This window comes from Hirundo rustica, chromosome 3 (assembly GCF_015227805.2).
Source record: "Hirundo rustica isolate bHirRus1 chromosome 3, bHirRus1.pri.v3, whole genome shotgun sequence".
Classification (NCBI taxonomy): Eukaryota; Metazoa; Chordata; class Aves; order Passeriformes; family Hirundinidae; genus Hirundo; species Hirundo rustica.
In genome coordinates, this window is record NC_053452.1 from 8399125 (window position 1) to 8420290 (window position 21166).

General features: G+C 44.7%; 1 long non-coding RNA gene across 1 annotated transcript in view; it reads left to right on the forward strand.

The window, feature by feature from the left end:
- Positions 1-20842, forward strand: part of LOC120751240 (uncharacterized) — a 79858-nt gene extending 59016 nt beyond the window's left edge. Inside the window, exon 3 of the long non-coding RNA XR_009207738.1 lies at positions 18702-20842. This is a non-coding gene — a long non-coding RNA (uncharacterized LOC120751240). The remainder of the gene's footprint in view (positions 1-18701) is intronic.
- Positions 20843-21166: the final 324 nt, after the last annotated feature.

Below are 21166 nucleotides of genomic sequence, written 5' to 3' on the forward strand. Positions count from 1 at the left end.
TTGTTTTCATTGCTCTGTTACATCTCCCCCAAAGGCAAAGTTGATCCAAGGCATAGTGGAATCGCCAAGAAAGTTCTGAGTCAGCAAGGCTCTGAATGGCTGTTGTGTCAGACAGACCCAACCATATGAAAACACTTAGACAAATATGCGGTTGTTAGCACATGAAGAGTTTTGATAAGATAAATTTCTTTATATGCTGTGCCGGGGCCTCAGGAGATCCCAAACCCACGCCTTACTGAAACTGCATTACTTCAGCGTTGTATTTGGGCTGCATCTCTTCAGCCTTTCCTACCTGAGCATGCCTCTGGCAAGCCTGACTTGTGCAGGATTGAAGAAGGCATTTCCAGCCATGCCTGAGCCATGTCCTGGGCAGGAAGGAGCTAGGCACCACAGCCTGGTGTAGTTCCTTCCAGTGAGCTGTCCTCAAGCATCTCCAGTAACAACTGGCAGTGTGAGCTGCCACGGAGGCAGGCATAGATAAGGATGAGCAGGCAGCTGGGAGAGACTTCCTGTCCTCTTTTACAGAGAGTTGGAGATGCACAGAGGGATTTTTAGTGCCCAGCACCAATCCTGGGGAGCGATGGTATGAATGTGATCCAGTATTACAACCACCAGTGAAACAGAGGAGAAAGAAGAAAAGATTGATGAGGAAAAACAGGAAAGGAAGGGTTACTAGGAGAAAAAAGCAAGGAAAAGAGAGAAATTAATTAACTGACAGGCATACTGGGTGGGTGCTGTCTTTCTGCTCTGCATATTGAGGGTGCTGCTGTCCAGCTCAGTGCTGGCCTCTGCCTACCCCCGTGTTACAAACAATGCTTACAGCACCTGTCTGTGCGCGTGTGTGTTTATATACAGTGAAATTCACTTAATTTTCCTCCTTTTTCTTTTACTGCTGAAGCTGGATGCAGGTGTGCAGAGCTGGGTGAGAAGCAGCTCTCAAGGGTAGACAGCTCTTCCCCCTTTCAGTCAGTGTGGTGCCACGTACTCGATGGCACAGGGACAGTGGGAAGCACAGACAGGGCAAGTGCCTGGCAGGTCCCTGCAGTTCTGGAGTAGGGACCTCAGCGTTCCAAATTCTCTCTGGGTGTTGTGCAGTTCTTACACTTCCACAGGCAGGGGGGTGTATCCAGCATTCCAGTTTGCTGGTGGAGAAACTCAATCTGTCCTGTAAATGAAGGTCCCAGGGACAGCCAGCATTGTGTTGAACAAAAACCTGCTCCTCCAAGCAATGTCCAACCGCTGCACACGGGTTTCTGCTACAGCCCAGGTTTGGTGAGCGAGCTGTGATCTTCCAGGTGTCATTTTGTGTATCCCCATCCTTAAGAGACTTGTTTCCCACTCCTGGCTAAGGCTGTTCCTTGCCTATTGGCATGGAGCACTGAAGACATCCGGTGGCTGGTTGGGTTAATGGCAGGTGAGTGAGGAGGCCTCGCTGAGGTTTTATGCAGCCCAAGGTGCTGCACCACATCTCGTGTTGCAGTCACTCACCAAGGCTGGGAGAACTCAGCTCCCACATGCAACTCTGTGTCCTACTCCGTGGGGAAGGCGTTACCAAGTTGCCCCAGCCTCCCTCATTCCTGTATTCCTGAATTTACTCATCTACAAGGGGAGCTGGGGAAGAAATGTCAGGGCTATTATATTTTTAATCCTTTCCCCCTTGGCTCTTAAGCAACAGCCCATGAGGATTTCTTCTGGAAAGTTTGTAACCAGTGGACCAGATGCTCTGGTCTTTCCCTGTGGGACTCACAGCTACAAGTGCCACCAGTGACCTTTGAGGACTCTCTAAAAAAAACCAAACGGTGCACTGCTTTCCCATAGAGCGTCACTGTGGAAACTACAGTCTTTCTTTGTGCTTCATTCATTTTCAATTTGGCCGGGCCTGCCACTGATACATGGGCAAATGAGGAAGCGGCACAAGAGAAAAGAATACTTGACAGAGGAGACCGGCAAATAAAAACTGTTGTGTTGTGCTGTCAAGCTCAAGTGTGAATGGTGCTGCACCTGGAGAGCACGGACAAAGGGGCTGCATTCATGCCCAGTCCCTCGTGTGTGGGAAGCCAGCAAGACCTAAAGGAGCTGCCGTGTCAAGAGCGTGATTCAGGAGACCTTCCTTGTTTGGGATTAATCATATAAAAGGGAGGCATGAGTAAAAATATCCTGTTCACAGGAGTTTCTTGTGGGCTGGGTGTATGTATTGATCTCCGCTGAGCGGTGCTGGGGTGGGCTCCGAGACATCTGGGAGATGAATCATCCCCAGCCAGAACTGGAGCAATTAGCTACATTTAGACCAGCAAAAGGCCTTGAAAGGTGTCTAATTGAGTGGCTTGCAACTGCGGCAGGAAACAATGTGGATTCGACAAGAATCCCACAATTAATTTCTGTATTGACCTAGTGGGACACCGTTTGCTCATGTGGACAGATTATCCTAGATAACTAATTCAATTCTTACAGCATCCACTGCCTACATAAGTGTTTTGTTAACTAGGAGCAAAGTAAAGGAGGTAGTTAATGGCAAGTCGTTCTTGTAGCCTGTTATTAAATCTGTGACATTTAAATATAAAACAGGGTGTTTTGGCAAGGTCAAGGCCCACATTTCTTGGGAGCGTGAAGTTCAAAGTTCTGCCCTGGCAGCCCCAGTGGTTTTGAACCACTGTGTTAAACTACTTTAAAAAAGCGCATATTTACTCAAGGACAAATTCAGGGGCTTAATAAAGAAAGACATGTCAAATACAATTTATGGGTATCAAGAAAATAGAAACAAATTGGGTTCTAGGTAGGTGTGCAAACTTAATTTCCCAGAAAAATAGCAATAATTTCCTTTATAAATACAAAAAGTAAAAAGTTTTGAGCTCACTTTAAATATTTTTTAAACATCAACTTTCATTATAAGGAATTGCAATATAAGTGTTAAAATTCCCGCTTTTAGGAAATGTGATGGTTGGACCTGAGGACTTGTTGGCAGATTATGATTGGCAAGATAAAGCCAGAATTAATTTGTGAAATCCAGAGCTTTGCAATTTATTAATTGTTATCTCTGTGTGTGTGTGTGTGTGCACAGCACTCCCCAAGAGGAACAGCTTTTATATAACAAGTTGATAAAATAAATAGCAGTGTTCTGGGGAGAAAGACCTAACTTAATAAGCAGGGAGGCAGAAATACGTGCTTTTTAATAATGCTGACTTTTGCTTTTCTTTCTTGGGGGTTCTATTAGAGGAACTCTGCATCTTAATGAATCACATTAGATTTTTTCTATCAAAACCCTTTTCTGAGCAAAATAAGTGCATAAAATCGGCTGTTATGAAGCAGAGAGTCTTAAAGCTGCTCCTTTGCCATGGCCAGAGGCAGAGCAGGGCTGCAAAGAGTGTGAGTTCCTTTTGGGTGAGTGGATGCAGACAGGCCACAGCTCGAGGTCTGAGCCAAGTTGTGAGGAGATAAGCTGGAGGCGACTACTCTTGTGATAACTTCCAAGGGAAGTGCCCACTAATATAACGGATGGCTTGTTTTATTATGTTCCTAAATGCCAAGAAGCTCTAGGGGATAGCTTTCCTCTCACTCCCATCAGACTGAATGGAAATTCTCCTGGACCCCATGGGACTCATCCCTGAGTCTGGCTCCAGTTCTGCCAGCTCAGTAATCTCTGCCTCTTGCTCAGGGTGTGTGGCAGTAGTAATGATTCAAAATAGCTCCATGTTTTACTCCAGGGAGTAGGATTAGGCAGCAAGGTTAGTCTGATGACAGAAGAAGGATTAACAGAATTATTGATTTATGGATTATACCTGAAGCAATTACAGATGAATATGTGGCAGATGCTTCAGGGTTTAAAATCATGCCTACTTCACACCTTGCAAAAAGCTCTGAGTTGCTCTGGCCAAGTGCTCTGCAGCACCTAGAAGTTGACGATGTTCCCTGCTCTCTTTAAGGTGGTTTCAGCCCTGAGGAACCTGGACATTCTGGAACCAGACTGAGAATTGAAGGGGAGGTTAAGGGGCAAGCTGGAAATCTGACCCCTGCCCAGGGCAGAGCTCATCCCTGCCCAGCCCAGGGTATGCTGAATGGCTTCTCAGTTAGGTCTGAGTGTTCTGCTCTGCTGCAGAAGAGGATAAGGAAGAAGACATAAACAATTTTACTGTTTTTCAAAGAGAAAATACATGTTTGATTTTGATAGAAGTCCAAATCCTCAAGGAAGAAATCAGATTTGGAGCAGCTTGTAAGTGGAAGATCACAGGAATCCCAATCCTGGAGCGTTTTGCAGAAATTTCAGTACAAAGTGGCAAGGCCAGTACAGACAGCAGGAAAGGCTGGGCTGCTGCTGCATTCACTCGTGTTTGCCAGGAGCTCCTGACTTGATAAAAACTACTCTGAGCCGAACAAATGCTGAATTTAGCTGTATAAGTAGATAGTCTGTAATTTTTCCTTCCAGAGTTTCTTTTAAGGTACTAGAGTTTTCTGTCAAAGGAGCTATTTCCATAAAAATATGTTCATTCACCCTTTTTCTCTCCCCGCCTACTCCAAAAAATTAAAGCCTCCAACACTCAAGAACAAGCAAACAAGAGCAGTTCTTGGGTCTTGCATTGCCTTTCATTTATTTGTTTAGCTTTCATTTTAAAATAAATAGTTTCATCTACCAGAGACAAAACAACAGAGCTGCTCTAGGGGGAAATAATCCCTTTTCCTGACCCAAGTGACACCATTAAGAGGTTATACAATGCTTTTATGACATCCCTAATACATGAGCTTAGAAAAGGAAATCAGAGTGATTCCTGGGACAACTGGATGAGCCCCAGAGAAGGGGATGGCAGCTCTTGCCTGCTGAGGAGTGACAGCAAGAGCGTTTTGGGGCCAGTAGCGGTATTGTGATATCATTGCTGTGTTGGGGATTCCGTTTGTAACACATGGTGAAGTTGCTGTTGACTCCAAGCAGTTTGTTTGCAGCCACAAGAGAAGAAATTAAGGATGAAGCAGCCTGAACTTGTTTGAGTCCACTGAGGAGCTGAGGCACTTGGCCCCAAAGCCAAATTTCACCCTTAGCACAAGTGATCTTCTGTAACGCTCAGTGGTAACGTGATGTCAGAAAAGTGTTTGCAACTTATTTCCAGTTATTTATTTTAATTATTAAAGTGGGGGCTGGGAGGTTTTGCTTGCTTGTTTTTTAAGCAAGCAGTTGTAAGTTGAAGTTTAGTGGAGCTAAGTGAGGGCAGCCAACAGAGCAGATGTTATTGCCGGATGCAGCAGGAAAGTTTCATTTCATCAGGCTCTGGTAATGTGGTGGACAAGGGTTGGCAAAAATAGGAAAAGTTTCTCTTCTATCCAAGCAGGTTCCGAATTTCTTACATACCTTAAAGAAACAAAACCCGTGCTAGGAACTCAACTCAGTTGGTGAGTTTCTAGTTAGTATAGTGATAGATATCATATAAAGGGTCTGGCAGGTTTTACTCCACTGGATTTCAGAAGGACCTTCCCTGTGGCTGCTGTGGCCTCTGGATGTGGTCCCCAGCTCTGTGGTTAGCTGTGCTGAGGACACATGATGAATAAGAGGACAGATTGTGCAAGATGTTCTCCATGCTTCTTCCCAGGAGGAGAGAAAGGATGTGATCTTGTTTGACTTGGGTAGATGAGAAACCCACTTATTTTTCCGTGAGGACAAAGGCTGAACTTCTCTTGGGCTCAGAAATGACAACAACAGTTCTCCTGGAAATCCTGATGAAAGAATCAATTCATAGGTTCCCTCTTCATCAAGATAGTTCTGCTGGCCTAGACTGCTCTACAAACTGTGTTTTAATGGATCCAGGAAAACTTTGTTGTCCTTCCTCCTTCCCAACAGGAGTTATGGGAAAACACTGGAGAACGAGCAGTTCCCATCTACTCATTATTCCCATGGGCCAGCCAAGGAGTACTAACAAGCCCACCCATTTAAGTTAAGAATTCCGCTCCTGTGTGAGGTGGTAACTCAAGGCACAGAATGAACTAACTTTGCAGGGAGAAAGTGTTTAACAGGAGTTTTCCCAAGGGGTTGGAATTTTGGAGGATGCATTAGAAATGGGTCAGTTCTTTCTTTCACAATGAGATGATGCCTTTCTGTAATATTACTAACTGAGCTTGTTTAGATGAAATAGGAAACACAAGCTAAAACAACCCCCCTTTGACTACTCCTTCTAACAGCTGTGGATGTGGCTGTAAAGCTGCAGGTTTGGTCAATAGTTGTGTGGATGTTTGTGATGATTTCTGTTTATCCTTCATGTACAGGAAGAAATGTCCAGGAGCACGTGTGGTAATATTCTCGAACTTTTAGTAATGTGAGAACTCCTTAAAGCAATCTGTTAAATCTTAGCAGAGAAGGGGGAAGAGACCATGGCTTTCTGTGTGTGAATTATGAGGTGTGTGGATTAGCAAAGGGAATATTAACAAGACTTTACTGTACTACTTCACACAGTGTATTAGTTGTTCTGTCAGTCTTACTACTGCGGGAGGTCACTGAGGCAGATGTGTGAGTGGGCTGGGAAATGGGATGGGTCACTCTTCTGCCACGAGAGTTGAAATTTCCTTAAACCCTGCATCTGGTTGCTTAATCCAGAGCATGAATTAATAGCTTTGCTTAAAAAAAATCTATCTATTCCTCAATGAGTGCTTTCACAGCCAGGTATCTGAGTCAAGGTGCTTCAGTGTAACTCATTTTATCTGATGGTTTTGGCAAACTGGGCAAACAGCTTAAAAAAATAGGACTTTTAGTTTGTGAGTCCTATATGATGCCCTTTACTGTGCTCCTAAGGGCACATCTTCTGGGAGTTCTCACTGAGTTTAGACCTGATAGAGCTGGGGGCTGTCCATTGGTGGGTTCAGGAGCCCAAATCAAGCTGCACATCTCCAAGATACCTTCCTGGAGATGAGGAAAGCTGTGCTCCAGAGGCTGCACCATTCTCTGTAAGAGCTCATGTAACCTCTAGCACAGGCTTTGCTCAACCCATAGGTCCAACTTCTCTGACCTACTTTGAGGCAGCTTAATGGGAATCTGTATCAAATAACTGGTAATGATGGCTGTGGGGGGAAACAAAATTATTTGCCTGACAATTGAGTCATCTCTGTTTCATCTTCCCACAGCTATTAATTTGCTTAAATTCCCGCATCCTTTGTATGGCCGTTGTCCTCCCGCCTCTGCTATTGATTCCCATATGTTTCTACCTCTGGACTGGAAGTCCACTTGCATACAGCTGAATTCTTTTTCTTTTTTTCTTTTCCTTGCTGCTGGGAAAATGATTTTGTTCATGTAGTTAACTATTGTCCCTTTTCACCACATGAGATCATCCACTTCCAGATGTCTTTTTGAGTAGCTGTCAGTGATCCAGTCCTGTTTGAAACTGGCACCCAAGTCTTCCACACACGGAAAGAAGCATGTGTTGGAAGGTATCGTCATCTGTTCATAAGACACAAGTAATCTTTCATGTGCCTGGCATTTGTTGTCCTACAATTAGACTCCTCTCTTAAAGATAATAACCTAATTATAGGCTTTGCTTCAGCAGTTTAGTGGAATATGCTGGTGAATCATGGGTGAAAGGGGCAGAGGAACATTCTGCAGCAATACAGGCCAAAAGTTGGGATATAACAGTCAAGGACTGCTCTTACATTTTCTCCTCAATTGAAGTGCTGTCCCTGGGAAAAACCTCCTCAAAGTGCTTCCCTGAAGACTAAAAATGCATTTAATGAATAATTTCCCTGCGCTGTTTATACAAATTGCGGTGCCTAATGGCAGAAGTATCGGTAACTTGGATCCTCTGGAAAAGAAATGTGTATCATCTGTCTCTGTGGAGAACTTTTCAATATAAAAGGAAAGAACAGACAGAAAAGGGTTACCCAGAAGTGCCAGGAAGAGAACTCACCTGTCCTGTCTGCACGGGCTGATTTCTTCTGGGGTTACAGGTACAAACCCTGACCTGTGGGAAGAGGAAGAGGGTGGTTGTACGCATTCCTCTGGCAGGCTTTAGATCTCGTGAGAGAAATGCTGATGGAAAGCACCCTGCAATGGCCACAAAGTGAGACCTAGGAGGGGATGTGACTTCAGGTGTTAAACTTCACTAATCGATTCAGAAAATGGACAGGTTGCACACCTTCCATTTCTTTTGCTTTCAGTTCTTCAGATCTTCTATTTTAGATCTTATGCTTCCCTGGATACATATAAGCTTTCCAAAACAGACAGAGAAATGTCAGGTTATGACTTTTATGCCCAGGTCTGTCTTTAGCGAGCACTGCCCTTACCTTTGCTCTGGATTGCTCTGAGGTCCCAGCTTTCACCTGTGAATGCCTCCCTTCAGGGCCTTCTTCCTCGGCTGCAGAAGTAAGCCAGAGACCTGATTTTTGTCTCTTTAAACTGTCCTGATACATCTGGGTGCTTGTTACTTAGGCAATAACAAATTGCCTAAATTTGGGCTTCAACTGACAGCTCTTGGCAATTTCTAACCACTCCTACTTGAAAATATCTACATTTTTCCAGCTGTTGTGCCCAGTACATGCTTCGGCCAAGATCACATTTCTGAGAAGGTATATCCTCCACCATGCACTGTGTAATGCAACATTTATCACTGGAGATAAAACACCTTTGGGCTTTGTCTTCTGTTAACACGCTCTTAAGCAGGCCAGATCCTCACCTGATAGAAATTAAAGCTGTTCTCTGCAGATCCATGGAGAAGTGCCAGTTGACACTGGTTAGGTAATATCTGTGCATTATTAATCAGGGTTCAGATAATGTTGTAGAAACGTTGTTCCTCAGCCAGGAGATAAAGAGCTAAATAAGATATAAACCAGTAATGAGTGCAGTAGGCCAGAAATACTGATGTGGAAATGTCTGAGCTGTAATTGTTGGCTGTGAGAGAGTTTGATTTCCTAGAGGCCAGGTGGTACCTCCAGGCACAGGAGGTTAGTGCTGGGATTTAGGGTCAGCAACCCCTTGCAGGCAACATCAGGAGGTGAAGTCTTAAGTCTTGTCTATGCCTGGAAATTAACCAAAACAGCTATTCCAGAGTATCTGGAATTGCTCTTTTGGTGTGTTTCCAAGTGCAGAGTACTTTGAAATGCTAATGCTAGAAGCTGTTTAGCTGTTATTTACAGTAAGAAATAAAGATAACAGCCCACTAGACACTTGAAGGAATGAGGGGATGTTTGGAATTAAAAAAAAAGATGGGTTGGCTTTTATTTTATTACAGACAGGGACTGATCATTGCTGATTTGCACAAAGGACAAGAAGTTTTCTGGTTGTGCTCTGGAAGTTTATGAAGCTGTGTAAGGAGGATCTTCTACTGTGTAACAAAGATCTTCAACTGTGCACAGGCTTCTGCAGAAGGAGGGATAATTCTGTTCTTGTAGCAGTTAGGACAATTAGTGATAAGACTAAATTGCATCCAAAAAGTCAGGCTGAATGGCAGGAGGAAGTTTCTGCATTGAGGACAGGACACGGCCAGGCTGTCTGTCAGGGAGGCTCCATATGCAAGGACTGCACATAATTGAGAACAAAATAGAAAATAACTTTTTAGATCAATGCAGGGTGTGCTGAAGTGTGCCACTTCTATCTTCTGGATAGTTTCTTTGAAACTTGAATTTGAATGGGCATTAAAAAAAAAAAACCTTCTGGCAAGATCCTCCCTTCAGCCTGAAGGAGGGCTCTGGAATGTTAGATCCGTGTTTTTCCCTTGGCATTGGAGTTTTTATCATGGAATGTTTGACAAACTGTCTGTACTGACAGCACTCTGAGTGAGCACACCTGGCAGAATGGACACTGCCATTCCTGCAGCTGGACTGAGAGGTGGCCTGGGCCTCAAATACCTGCTTCACCCAGGAAACTTGTCACAGGGCGTCTGGAGGCACAGCCTGCCTGGGGAGGGGTTGTTTCAGAACGTCAGTCCCTCCAGGGCGCCCTGTGGCTCTGTCACTCTCCGTGAGGGCTTTCTTGGTGTCCTGGTGGGACAGCAGAGGAGCTGGAAGGCACAAACCCCCATGGCATCCTTGCGTCCTCTTTGGAATTGCGTGTGGAGGCTCGGTCCTGCCTCAGCTGCCGATACCCAGCTTTGGGAGGAAGGACAGCAAGTGTTAAAAGGACTGGCGGCTCAAGGAAGTGTTGACTGTAACAGGTACCGTAATGATGAATGGCATGAATGGACAATCACTCCTGCCGCAGCAAATAAACCCTGTCACATGGAATCCGGCGTTTTCCAGGGAAATCAGCTTTCACTGCGGGCTGCCAGCACCAAATGAGCTTCATAAAGCACCTGCAGATCTGAGCGTCAAGCAATTATTCCACTATCTTGCCTAAAAACAAAAAGGGCCTTGCCCTTCGCTCACCCCCGACCTTTTCCAGCTAACATAAACTAATTATATTTGCGGCAGGAGGGGGAAGGGGGGCAAATCCCACCCCCCCAAAATCTTCCTGCGGGTCTTGCGGGGGCACTGCCGGGTTTGCGGGTTATCTTGCGGCCCCTTCATCAGCTCATAGCGGTGGGGAGCGCCTTCGCTCTGGGGCTTAAAGGCATCCGGGGGGGCTGAGCCCCGGGTCGGGGCAGCGGGGCTGGGAGCGGGGCTCAGCCCCGGCCGCCCCGGGACAAGAGCGCCTTTGTTCGGCATCACTTAGCAGCAATTACAGCCCGTCAAAACAGTTTTTGTTTTACGACAACGTGTTAATGGGCCCACGGTTGGGTGTGAGAAGTAACCCAAGCCGCATGCACTGAAGCAAGGTTAGAGGTTAATTGAGACTTTCTAACACAGCGCATGAGATTTTTGCAACCTTTTGCAGCGAGGGAAGTGGGGAACAAAAAGGAGATAATGTGATACAATTAGTTGGAAAGCACGAGGGTCAAAATTCCCAGATGGAAAGGAAAACTGGCCAAGTGAATCAGGCCAGATGGGCCACCTGGACCATAACGAATGCCAAAAATAGCTTCAGTCCTTAGTCTGGTGGATGAGGCAGTAGGTGGTATGTCTGTCCTTCACAGCGGATTTATAAAAAAAAAAAGCAAGGTCAACATTATAAACAGCAGTAGCCTGTTGCAATTCTAGATCCATGGTCATTAGTGCAGCTCATATTTTTGCTTTTATTTTCTTTATTTCAAAGTTATCTGATTTTAACCCAGCAGCCCTCTTCAGACTTGTTCATGGTACTGGTCTCGTGATAAACCTCGGGCTTCCCACCACTTGTGTTGTTTTCCCCGCTGCAAACCTCCGGAGCATTATTAACTAACTTGTTACTGACTTTGGAAGAAGGTTTTGGGTTCAGGGCTCCCCGCGGTCGGTGTGAAGACATTTTGGTGTAGCCAAAATAACCACCTGCTCCCTGTTCACCTCCCTCTGCAGCTGATGTTGCATTGGAGCTGGGAATGATACAGGTTATGGTGCCCAGAGATGGGGCTCTGGGTATGCAGTCCTTGCAAGTTCCCAAGGATAACATTCTCATCCCCTCACTCCGAGCTGCTTCAGCTGCTTCCTTTCTTCTCTGTACTTTGTCATTTCCAACACCTCTGCAGGGTGACACATGTAGAACAGGAAAAAACTTTCTTGTATTTGCCTCCCAGCTTGCACTGGAAATGAACTGCAGAGTTGACTGGAAGTGCCAAGTCACTGCTGGCACCTGTTCAGCACTTACTTGTTTTCCTAGAGCCACCGTGATTAGTTTCCTTCACTACCATTGAAGCTTTCCCTATTGAAGCTGAATCATCTGCTGCAGGTGCCTGTAGCTCCTTTTCTGTGTCACGTCCAAATGTTTGGGGGAAGTGGGATAAGGAATGTGACATGGGGGAAATGCTGCCTGCCTCTGCTGTCTTTTCCTTGCCCTAGCAGCCTGTACATGCTGGCCCTGCCAGCCCTCGGTGGCTGCCTTCACCCTCCAGTGGGTTGAACGAGGCTGATGTTTAATGAGGAGCTGCTGCCAGCCCTGGGGTACCTGCTTCAAGGTCAGTGGAGCCCAGCTGGGCTTCATTAATGAGGACTGGCCTGGTGGGGAAAGAGCATTGGCAGGGGACAATGGCACTGTGCAGCCTTCCGAGCTCCAAGCACCAGCTCGGCAGCGAGGGAATAGCAACAAGTTCATACAGCAGCAAATTGCCAAGGTTTGCTGACCCTGCCCCTCTGCTTTTCCATCTCTCCTTCCTCCTTCATAGGCCTAAAAGCAAATGTGGGGAGACGGAAGGTGTAGGAGGAGAAAAGGAGTAGAAAAACTCTAGGAGAAGTGAAGGGGTGATAACGGGGGTGGGAGAAATGGGCTTGAATTTTGTATCTGTGGATTACCTAATGTACTCAGTGTCATTCCAAAGTTCAAACTGGCCTGGTGACTGCACAGAGAGAGAGGGGAATAGAGAAGACTTGAAATAAAAGCAGAGACCAGCCATTCAGAAGGTGTAGATGAAGGGGATGACTGACCTGGAGGAGCCTGGCTGTCCTCAAGCAGAACCTTAGAGCACTGCAAAGTACTAGAAATTGTATTCAACAACCAGACCGTTCTAGGAATGGGGAATCTTCCACAGGAGATGTAGCAAACCTAAGTTTTCTTTCATGGAGATCCTCACTTATGCTAATCTTACAGATCTGTGTTAATCCACTTTCCTGTGCTGTAAACATTCCCAAAACAAGTGCTCTTCAGGAGATGCTGCAGTGAACTCATTGCAAGGGTGTCCATGCTACATAATGATTCAGAGCCTGTGCTCACTGTAATTACTTTTCTTCAGGTGTAAATCTTAAATTTACACTATCCCCAACTTTCCCTGGCTCTTCCGCTGCTCCAGCCTGCGCTAGCTGGCGTTGTTTGTTTGTACTTACCTGGTGGCTGGGGAAGTCAGAATGCAGTAAAGCAAAGGAAGCTCACAGGAACCAATGAGGATTTATTTTCCCTTAGTATGAACAACATGGTTTATGATTTTTGCTGTTGTTGATCACAGTTCATTTGTTGGATTATTTGTGGATGGGTTGGGGTTCTTTCCCTTCTCTTTGAAGCATGAGATTGGCTGCAGCTGAAGGTGGGATGTTAGGTGACTGACATACATATGCTAATGTTCCTGCTGCTCTGAAGCAAACTTCCCTGTATCTATTTGTCTTTTGCATGGATTTGTGGGAGTTTGTACTGAATTTGTACTTGGAATTTTTCCCGTCATGCAAGAGGGCTTCTATTTTTGGGAGGATGTGGGATAGACTTTTGAGGATTCTCTTCAATTTGAGTCTGCACTTGGCTATTTGAAGATTGCAGGAGATTGTCCTCTCTAGTCTGTTGTTCCTTTCACTCACTGATTTTACAAATCCAGAAAAAAAATTTCAACCAACACTATTTTTAAGCAAATGTTCTGTGAACTCAAACCCTGGCTATTAGCACAGATCACTTTAAGTTTCTTTTCTCTAAATCTCTCCTTTCCAAGGTCAACTTCCTTTCCTTTGTGATTTGTCCTTCATTGCTGCATTAAAGACCTTTAAGTGTTTCAACTACAAGTGTATAACAGAACCAGTAGCTCATGCTGTGCCAATCTCCCCAAGCAGAAAAGAAAATCTTGTCTGTATTGAGCATCAAACTGAATTAACTTTGTGAAGCACGGTGTTGTATCTTTGCCTTGTGTAGCAGCTGGAGGGCTGGCTCCTAGTAAAAACATTGCTTAGTTTAAGCTAGTTCCTCCCGTGATTTCTGGCTGGTAAAGACCAGCTAAAATATTATTATATAGAAACTGGATATATTTCTGAGACTTACATTTCAAGCATAGTTTGGCATTATAAATGGCTTTAGCTTAAGGTACAGCTACTGCAGGATGTGGTGTAGCTTTGACTTTCTGCAGTTCCTTATCTTTTGGGTGGAAGACTGTGTATGTTAGTTTTCTTTTGAACAGCTCCTTAGGTATTAAAGCCATATGATTTCCCTCATTTGTTGTCAGCAAAGGTTAAGAATGTGGCTTGAATAGTCAGCCAGTTAAGATAAAAACCTGTGAATTTGGAACAGAGCGCTGAAATGGGACTAATGGTCGGCTCATTTCTCCGCTGTGGATATTCAATAGTGGCTGAAAATTTACAAAAATAAACATATTTTTAAGCTTTGGGAAAAGGTCTAATAGGGAGTAAAAATAAGGTTACATAGCCAATAAAACACAGATCAATCAGAGCAAAATACTTCTGTTAAGTTCAGGAACTACAGGAATATCTCTGTTGTCCTTGATGTGCCTGCTTCTGGAGTGAAGCCTCAGCCTCAATAACTCCATGAGTTATTGCCACTGAGTGCTTATGTTTTCCCTGAAGATCTTCTGGAAACACTACTTGGTTGCCAGAATCAAAAAATAAGGTGAAATTTCAAAATTTAGAAAATTTTGATCAGCTCTAACAGGGTGAAAATAGAAATGGAATTACATCTCCATACTAAAATTAATAGTGCCATTGACATTGTTTTGTTTGGTGGGGTTGGTTTTTTTTTTTTAATGCTGTATTTTTTGTTATTTTGGGAGTTTAGCCTTTTTTTCTCCCCAAGATGGTGATCTGGCAGATTTTAAAAATTATTCCATGCGGATGGTACTATAAATGAGAGGAGAGGCAGGTGTATCACTGTAAAAAAAATGAAAAAAACCCCAACCCAAAATAAAACAAAACAAAAAAAAACCCAAGCAAACAAAAAACCCCAAACAAACAAAACCCAAAACTCCCACAACAACCAACCAAACAAACTTGAAACAACCCCCAAAAACCACCAACCCAAAGCAGTTCTTCCATCCAGCACTGTACCACGATGCTCCGCTAAGGAACAGGTGGGAATATTGCACCTACAGCATTGCTTATCCATTTGTCATAGGCATCTTCTGTGGAAACTCTTTCTTGAACTCCTGAAAGCCAAGTGTAAGACAAAAATGCAAGGAAATCACATTTTTTGAGGGATAGGAGTTTAAATTTTGCCTCCTTAGTGAGGTCACTGACAGCTGCACTTTTAAAAACCCCGGGCAGACCTGACAGCCCCAGCGTTCTAGTTTGAGGTGTTTCCAAACACACTATTCCCTGCCTGTTGCCTCCCTGGGAACAGATGGAAAGTGTTACCAGTAAAGCACATTTTCATAGGTTTTCTGGTTCTCTTTAGCAAAAGCCTTACAAAAGTCTTCAGACAAATTAGTGCCTGAAGGTAAAGGAAGTCTTTAGGAGCACAGGAGAAGTGCTGACTCAGCCTCGTCTCCGAACCCTGTCCAAGGGGAGCTGCTTTCCGCCTTCAGCATTTCCACCACGGATGATGATTCCTTCAGAATCAATTACACTGCTCTCAAATGTCTTCTTAAGTTTAATGAGTTCAGTTAAACCCTGAGAGTCACTGACTAGCAAGGGTTCAACGAATGGCAGAGGCAGCCAACAAAAGTCAATGTATCACCCAAGGAAAGATCGTGTCAGATAAGCGGGATCTCAGCTGGAATATGCACTCCTGCAGTTTTCCTGCCTATAGTCTCATGCCTCTTGGCCCTCACACTGCTAAGCCAAGCTTTCTCTCAAATTTGGTGATCCCTGTTTGGAGTAACTCCAGTGGTGCTCTGGACTGTGAATTTGTCCTGCCAAACACAAATATATGGACATATAATGAGTCGGGACCTACAGCGTCTCTGTCACAACCTGTTTTGATTTCAACAAAAGCCCAGAGATGCTGTAAGAGTGATCTGTTTGTTTGCTTGTTTTTAGAACTTTATTTCAAACTTGGAAAACACTTAATCTTCAATTAATCACTGAGCAAATTCAAGTTGGAAGAAAAAAAAGCTGATTTGAAATCAAAGGAGAACCAAAAGTAGAAAAAGCCTGAAATCTCTTAATTAAATCTTTGTATGTTCTAGAAAAGTCAAATAGCTGAACTAAGTTTTTTATAATACGTTCAAAAATTGGTTTCCGGGTTTATAGTGTTGTCTTGGTTTGAAAGTCATGTCTCCCAAGGAAGGCGGGAACTTCCCTTGGAACCTAAAAAAGATTACCCCCTTCCCTCAGAATTATAATTCCGAAATTACGGGGCTTTCAGGCAAAGATATGGGAGAAGGAATAGAAATACTCCACTAGTGTAAGTGTGTATGTATAACAAGGCAAACGAGCGAACCACGGCCCCGCAGCAGCCCCGAGCAGAGCCCAGGCCCCGCCCCTCTCCCAGGCTCTTTCCCCTGCGCTGCAGTTCCGCTCGCAGCCACCAGGGGCGCCGCTGGCTCCCGGCCGGGCAGGGCGGGTGCGATGGTTCCCCCGCGCCTGCAGGGGGCGCTGTGCCGCGAGCTCGGCCGCGTCCCCCTCAGGCGGCCATGGCGGGCGGGCTGGGCACTGAGGGGAGCTGCTGGAACGGCACGGGGAGCAGAGCCCAGGGTAACAAAGGAAAGGTGGCAGGAGCTCTGCAGCTGTAGCAGGAGCCATGGAGTCTCCCGGCAGGCAGGGGATGTGGGGCTACAGTGTAGCAAAAACCTCTTGCCCCCCGCCCCGCAGCAGTGGCAGGGGAATGGGAGAGGCTCCCTCACAGGGCCAAGGGACTCGGGGTCCTGGGTTTTCCCCTGAGGCACCCGAGCAGATGGTGAGGGTCCTTTCCAGTGAGGTCAGGTGTTAGTAGGGTCCCAGTGCATCGGCCATTCCTACAAGCAGAGCCTCACTCATGGTAAGGCAGAAACGGGACCGGGCTGGTCTCCAGTGGTGGCAGTGAATTCTTCCCACAGTAAGCAACAGCTCCACTGTTCTCCTCCAATGCCGACAGCAAGAGAGTGAGAGGAGCTGAGCCCTCCCCTCACCACCTGGCCAAAATCTCTGGTGTCTCTGCCACTACAAAGAGAAAAACCTCCAGGTAAGAGAGGACCAGCTGCATCCTTCCCTTGGCCATTGCCTATGTCTCTCTTATGTGCCAGTCATTACTGTCTCTTAGCAACAGATGGGACAAATTTCCATAAGAGAAAGAAAGAAAATGAAAAATCCTAACCCCCAACAATTGTCTTGTGAAATTTCCACTCAGAATGAATTTTTATCATAATATTATTTTATAAACACATTTAAGCAAATGTACTGATTTAAGCAGTTGTGTCATGTGCTGAAAATCAAATATGTTCTTAAATCTTATGCTATGATAAGGAGGGAAATGCTTCATGCCAAAAGTAATTTTTTGTTGTTTTTTGATAAGTAAATATCCTGAATTTCTTTAATTTCATGTTGGAGGGATGTGTTTCAGTGAGGATATAGATTGTGATGGAATTAAATCTCTGTGCACAGTGGAATAGTGTTACTAATAGTGAAATAACTGAGGAGGATGATCTGGTGCTCTCTGATTTGTAGCCACATGACTGCAGCTAAAGGGGACTGTGGCTGGAGGTGTGTCCTACCTCTCAGGCTATGATTTCACGTGGCGCTTGGAATGTGTTTAAATTTCTTCATATAAATGTTGAAGATTGGGTGGATGTCTTCAGAAAGATGATTGCCTTGAAAGTTCAGCACCTACTTGAGCACTAGGATGGTTTGAGGGCATAGACCCTGCAGATGGGATAGGGCCCAGTTAAAAAGATTAGAGGTGGTTCTTATGTGGAAAATTCATGTCCCATGGAAGAATGAAGTCTTGTAAGGATGCTTTTTAGGTAGGATGTGCCTGAGGGCAGATTTTGAAGGGGAATGTTTGAGTTAGTAGTGAGCACATCTGTGAGCTGGGCAGTTTGGGTGCTCAGACTGCAGAATCTGCAGCTTCTCATCTCAGGATTCATGGCACAGAGCCACAGAAGCTGGTGCTTCTGGGGATGCCTTGGGTCAACCACTGGCATACCAGAGTTTTCTGGTCCCCTGCCTACAGCCATTACTATGATAACTGGATCAGAATTCCTTTATTTAGCCAGGTTGGTGGAACACAGCATCCAGGGAAGCAGTCTGTCTGGTTTTCCTGGTCATCTCTGTGACTTCTAAAACCATTTGTGAATAAATCAGTACAATATTCCATGGTTTGCAAAAGCTTGAGCTAAGCAGGGTGCTTACAAAAGGGAAAGGAAATAATCTCTCCTTCCCCTTTTCTGATGGATTTTGGTTACACTGAAGGAAAGGTACCTTGGTATTGTAAATGCCCGTGCCTGTTTAGGTGACTGATATTCCTGTTTCCATATGGAAGGTGGTATCACAGCCCATTTTTGCTTTTATCATTCTGTAATTTTCAAAGCTTACCAAATTTTGTGAAAGCAAATGAGGCAAACACAAGGCACAAAGGAAATTTTTTATCTTTCAGCACTGTCAGACTGTCCAAAACCTCAGAGGTGTTTGATATAAAGTGAAAAGTCCTTGAAAAATAGAGCTGAAAAAGAGGGAAATTATAAGAATGGAATTTGCTTTACCTGAGGAAAGGAAAAAACATAGGGAAATAGAATTGAAGCATACATACTTTAAGAAATTGGGATTTATTTCTGGTTTTTAGAAACAGCGTCAACATCTTATTCTAATATTTTTCTTTGGTCTCCCTGATGTGCACTTGAATCTTAGGAAGTCAAGAAGAAAGGGACTGACCCTGACCTGCACAGCAGAGCTGTTTTGTAATATCCATATCAGACAGTGCAAATGTAGTTTACTGGATCTGGTAATCTGCATCTGTCTAGTCCAGCTGCCCTGATGGTCTTTCAGACAAGATTGGATGTGTTTTTCAAAGCTCTTCTGTGGCTCGGCTGTCTGGCATGGGTTTGGTGCAGGAATGGTGGGGTGAGTTCTTCTTGTTCAGGATATCAGATTGACCCCTCCTAACCTCAAATCCTTTTTAGGTCTACCAGCCACTGAGAAGTCTCCAGATAATGCTGACTCTGAGCGGTACCATCTGGACTTGATTTGAATCAAAAGTCGGGATGGAAAATCCTTGGTAACTCTTAGACCCAAAGGCCTGGAATAACAGAACCCACCACACTTGCAAGAGGGCAACTATTCCTGGTCCGTGAGCACTGATGTCTCTCCCTCACTGGTGAGAAACCACCCACAGATTCAGAAGTGTTTCATGTTGGGTTTCTTTTCGAGGGTAACCAGAAAGGCATGTGTGATTTATCCTTATGAGACCAGTTGGTAGAAACAGAAATGGATGTGTTTAGCAAACAATGTATTTTGAAAATAAGCTTAATGTATTTTTAAAAACTCTGCTTGGTTTGTTTTTGGGGTTTTTTTGGTTGTTAAAATTAGCAATAAGAGCATGTACTAACTTTCTTTAACTATTGACTTTCTAAACATTTCTCTTTGAGGGTACAGGTAGCTGGAGTTTATAGTTTGGCTGTGTTAATGAAGATAAGAGGGTTTTATTAGAACCTGAACAACAATATTTCAGGACTGCATGAATTAAGTATTCCAAAGATTAGATTTTTCCTGAAGAGTTGATTTCCTCAGTGACTAAGAAAGGAAGTGTTAACCAATGTTTGCAGCAAGTCAGGTCCTGCGTGCTCGCTGCTAACGCTGGCAGGTTTCTGTGCACTGCGTATAGATGGCCGTGTAGAGATGGGTGAACCTCAACGTGTTTTGGAGGTTCAGTTCTAATTATTAATAAGCACCTGCATGGTTGAATGCTTATCTGAAGCACAGCACAACCTCAAAGCCAGCTGGGAGGCTCCAGGCAGAGCCTCCTGCGTGCCCTCAGGCTTGCACCGATGCGCGGTGCTCTCCAGACCTCCTGGGAGCACTGGGATATTTTTGGTAAGGCTCTGTGGAGCACGGGAGGAGCGGGATGTCTTTGATGGGGATGTTCATGGTGCGGTTGGTTGACAGAGACCGTTCAAGGAAGTCTCACAGCTGTGGTGTGAGCTGGCACAGGTGACGAGTCCAAATGGACAGAAAGTGATTTCTGGAACTCTTTGTTACAGGAACTGTCGCAGGTAAAGGTAGTTATTAAGGAAGGGAAAGACCTTCCTGGACTTTCCCACCCCTAGCAGTGGCCTGGATTTGGGCTTTGCTGAGCTATTTTGTCATAATGTTGTGCTGCCATAACGCCAGTGGCTCAGTTCAGTCTACCCGAGCCTCTGGCTTCAGCCACGTGGAGAAATGTCCCAGTTCGTGCTGTGGTCGGTGTGGGTAGTGAAGGTGCTGGGGAATCAGGCATGGCTGGTCTCTGCAATGCTGTCTCTGCGGAGCAGCTCGTTGTGTTTCTCCCCCTTAGCATCAGCAGATACCTAAATCTCTGGGCACTCTTTGTGATTCCAACCTGACCACACTGCACCTTGTTGCAGCTTCCAAAGGAGGACACACATTCCTGGTTTTTAGAAACAAAACTGGACTTGTGTACTCAAATGTGGGATGCCTCTAATGTTTTCCTTTGATGCTTGTTGTTTGTGAGCATTGTGACTCATTTTCTAGCAAGAGTCGGAAGCTTTGTCTGAAAATGAGGTTCCAGTAGTGTACTCAGTGACATCCAGCCCCACTTTCCAAATCTGCAGTTAAAATGGATCTCAGAGAAAGAACGGTACCACTAACCATAGCCTTGGGATGGAAGCAGCATGGGGAGGACAATCCTTGTCTGACACAGGGATGCTGCTGCCAAGGCGGAAATAAAGTTATATTTCATAAGACTATCCTTCTTGTTGACATTCCAAGTATTATGGAAAAAATCAATGTAATAAGCATCAGTGCTGGCATCCCTTTGTCCAGCACACAGTAATCCTGGCTGATCCCTAAGGAAAAGGCAGAAAAAGCCTAAGCCAAATATTTTTATCTTGTTTGCTTTTATCTCATATTAGAAAAAAATCTTCACCATCGTTTGTGTGATGTGGGATAAAATAACACCACCAGAGCCAGGAGGTTTTCTGTTAATGTGAGAGTTATTTCAGGAGTATTATGTTATCTAGATATAATCAAAATGTGTCTGTGTATTTTTATCCGAGCCCATTGCTTCTGTGCACTGCTCTGCAGAATAAATACTACCCAAGAATTTAAATAATCTTTTCCAAGAGGAAGACTTCAGAAAACTTTCCTGGTCATTTCATTCACTTTTATATCTGATTCTTCCCAACCTTTTCTTAATCTGCTATAATTTTAGCTGTATCTGCAATTCTAATGTAGTCCTATGGTATCCATGGAACATTTGATCTCTGGTATGCCCAAGACTATTGCTGCTTCACTTCTAATTGTGTCAAGTGAGAGTCTATACCCAGCCATATCCACAATCTGAAGTAACCCCATAGACTCGGTTGTGTTAGGCCAGGTGCGCATTGAACTGACAGATCCTGGGATTCTCCAGCTTCAGAATTTTATTTGT